This window comes from Macrobrachium nipponense, chromosome 33 (genome assembly GCF_015104395.2).
Source record: "Macrobrachium nipponense isolate FS-2020 chromosome 33, ASM1510439v2, whole genome shotgun sequence".
In the NCBI taxonomy this organism is placed as follows: domain Eukaryota; kingdom Metazoa; phylum Arthropoda; class Malacostraca; order Decapoda; family Palaemonidae; genus Macrobrachium; species Macrobrachium nipponense.
In genome coordinates this window covers 7688572-7692272 of record NC_087219.1, presented here as the reverse complement: position 1 = coordinate 7692272, position 3701 = coordinate 7688572, and positions in this window count along the sequence as shown.

Sequence of the window (3701 nt, the reverse complement as noted above, 5' to 3'; positions counted from 1 at the left end):
TCGCTCTACCTCGGAATTGATATATTTTCATATATGTACCGGAGCGAATTAGATATTAAAGGACATTTGTAGCTCGAATGATTTATATGAATCACGGTGATGTGATAATTATTCATTTATATATGCACCCAATTATTAGTACTGTAGGGTCAATTGCTTATAAACTATCTAAATATCTTACTAAATTGTTATCCCCGCTACTTGGAACTGTATCTAATTCACACATCCGGAATTCTCTTGATCTTGTGGAAAAAATAAATAACATTGTACTAAACCATAGTGATATTTTTGTCAGTTTTGATGTATGTTCCTTGTTTACAAAAGTTCCCTATTGACTCTGTGCTAGAATATTTAAGTAATGAAATTGTATTGCATGAATTGCCTATGTCCGTTAGTCACATAATTTCATTGATTAAGTTATGTATTTGTGATTGTAGATTTATTTTTAATGGAAAATATTACCAACAAATATTTGGTATGGTCATGGGTAACCCTTTATCACCTCTCCTTTCAAACTTGTATAGGGAACTTTTTGAAAGACAACACCTCCCGAATATCACACTTGTCCCCTTAAAATGGGGGTATCGATGTAAATGATTTATTGTCTAAATGGAATAATTTAGTGCCATCCATAAAATTCACTGTTGAAATTGAAAACAGCAATGTCATCCGTTTCCTAGATGTATTAATACATAGAGAATCTTTCCAATGTAAATTCAGTATTCATAGAAAACCCATAAATAATTTAACATATGTACATTTTTATTCTGGCCACCATCTTAATATTAAAATTTCAATTTTTCTTCTATGTTCCTACGTGCTTTGCGTATAACGAGTCCACAATATCTTGACCAGGAAATAGAATGCATAAAAAAGATAGGAAACGATCTCTGCTACCCACCTCATATAATTGATTTATGTTATCAAAAAGCTCACAAAAAGTTTTATAGTGTTGCTAGTAATGAAAAAGATATGCCTAAAAATGTACTTAGCTTGCCTTCCTTTCGTGGATTTGAAACCATAAAATCAATATTTAAATCATTTAATGTTAATGTAGTGTTCTCTTATAAAAATACCATTAAAGATATGCTAATTAAGAATAGTCTCGTAGCAAATAACAACATAATTTACAAAATTCCTTGTAAGGATTGCCCATCTTTTTACGTTGGACAGTTGAGTAAAAATTTATGTGTACGTATTAAGTAGCATATGTATTCAGTTGGAACAGCCCAGACTTCAAATGCACTGTTTATCCATCTGAGTGAAAAATCTCATTGTATTAATTTGGGCGATACCTCTGTAATTGCTAGATCTAATGAATATCTTTCAAGAAATTTACTGGAATCAGCAATTATACAATTCACTAATAAAAACAACCTAAATCTTAGTCTGGGATTGTACCATTTGGACCCGTATATTTGTAAGTTTATGAAGGACCTTAAAATAAATGAACTACTACTTAATTAGTCCCACATGTATATAGTTATTATCTCTCTCTCTCCTCTCTCTCTCTCTCTCTCTCTCTCTCTCTCTCTCTTGCTCGATATATTTATATCCTTTTTTCGTCTTTTCACTAATTTTGGGAGGAACATTTTTATAAATTTCATGGTAATAAGTTGTAAATGCCTCCTTGTTTTTTCAAAATGTATTGTTTTCTGGATGAATCATCTGTTGACCACGCGTGTCTCCTCCAAGGTGTGGCTGCCTAAAAATCGCTTATTCTGCCCTCAGGCGTTTCCTCGTTTCTGTAGAGTGAAATCGACCTTATTACTAATCTTGTAATGTCAGTTTGGATATTAAGCCTACTTTGACTACGTTTTTCCTCTGTACGATCAGTTGTGCCTGAGTAAAGGTCGCACTAGACCGAAAGTGCTTTGCTATCTCGCTTTTCATTTTTTCCTTATTGGCAAAAAACTTTATTTATACATAGCATCATGTTTTATATACTTCGTGATCAAGTTATTCATATATATATATATATATATATATATATATATATATACATATATATATATATATATATATAAAACAGTTTGTAAACTGAACACATACATTAAAATATCACTAATCACAATAAAATTAAAATAAACATCAATTTACTCATTATAAAATAAGATTAAAGTTAAGCGTTAAATTTACTTTAAAAAAAAAAACAAGAAATCTGTCAAGTAAGAGATAGACTCAGTGTTAACACCCTGTTAATTGGAGGAGGAAGAGCGAATGACCAAGACAGTTAACATTTCCAAGGTTTCAGTTATGCTTGGTATAGAGAAGCAGCAGACACGTTGGAGGTTAAAGAGGGAACCAACCGTTTAATCTTTTAAGACTCATATAAAAATATATTATTTACGAGGTAGAGCGAATTAGATATTAACCGACATTTGTAGTTTTGTTAGGTGTTCCCGACGATGGTGAAGCCCTTGATGGTTTGATTGAGGACGATGCTAAAGTTACGAAGGTTTTTGAAGTAATAGGTGCATCTGGCAACATCTCATCCGTTCGACGGCTCGGTCAAAGGAACGTGGCCGAAGGATCCCGAAGGCGTCGCCCAGTCCTGATCACTGTAGAATCAAGAATAATTCGAGATGGAATACTGGAGAGAGCAAAGGAGCTAAAGCAGCGGGATGAAGTCTACAAGAAAATATTCATCAAGAAAGATGTGCACCCAAGTATGCGAGCGGAATGGAAGAGGTTATATGAAGCAGAAAAGAGAGAAAAGGAAAGTCCAGAAAACGTTGGATGTAACATTGTATTTAATGCTAAGGAACGCAAGTTGTATAAAGATGGGGTTATTATCGATAAATGGGGATTGCTGGGTTTTTAAATCGACCACAACATGTTACTCAACCTTTAAATGTTATATCCTGGAATATAGGCGGTTGTAAAACCAAATTAGAAAAGAAAAATGTTGAGAAATGCGTATTACAATATGATATCGTAGTTTTGAATGAGGTAAAGACGTCTTTACTTGTTTGTCTGCCCGGATATATTTCTCACATGAGTTATGATGGGGACCATTCGCACCGCGGTGGGACAACTGTATTACTAAAGAATATTCTATCACAAGAGGTTGTAAATGTGGACACAAGCATACCTGACCAGGTATGGTTTCAGTTACGATTGATGCCGAAAGTAGTATTTGGAGCATGTTATATCCCGTCGAATGACTCCTTATTTTTCTCACAGGGAATTTGCATCAATACAAGAAAGGTTAATAGATAATGATGACGAAAAAAAATTTATAATAATAGGGGATTTAAATACGCGGTTCGGTAGGGGTGTGAGGGAAATAAGTAATACTGAAGAATTTTCCTATCCAATTGTCGCTGATGTCGTGAATATTCCTAATGATAATGACTATGTTTTAACTACAATTTGTAAGGATCATAACTTGTTGGTGGTCAATAATCTGAAAACTTATGACAAACACTTTGTTAGCAGCAAGACTTATAAGCAGGGAACTAGATGGGTATCCGGATTAGACGTATGTGTAGGGTCAATACAGTTGATTAATTCTATAGAATCATTTCAAGTACACCCAACCGAGAATTTGCCTTCTGATCATGTGCCAATATCCATTAAAATGTCTAAAGGTAGGATCGATCTTGATCTTGTGTTAAGGCGAGCATCTTTTTTGGGTGGCCATGCATCACTAATGGGATGTAAGTGTAGCGGTTAGGTAAAGAAACCAATTAAGTATA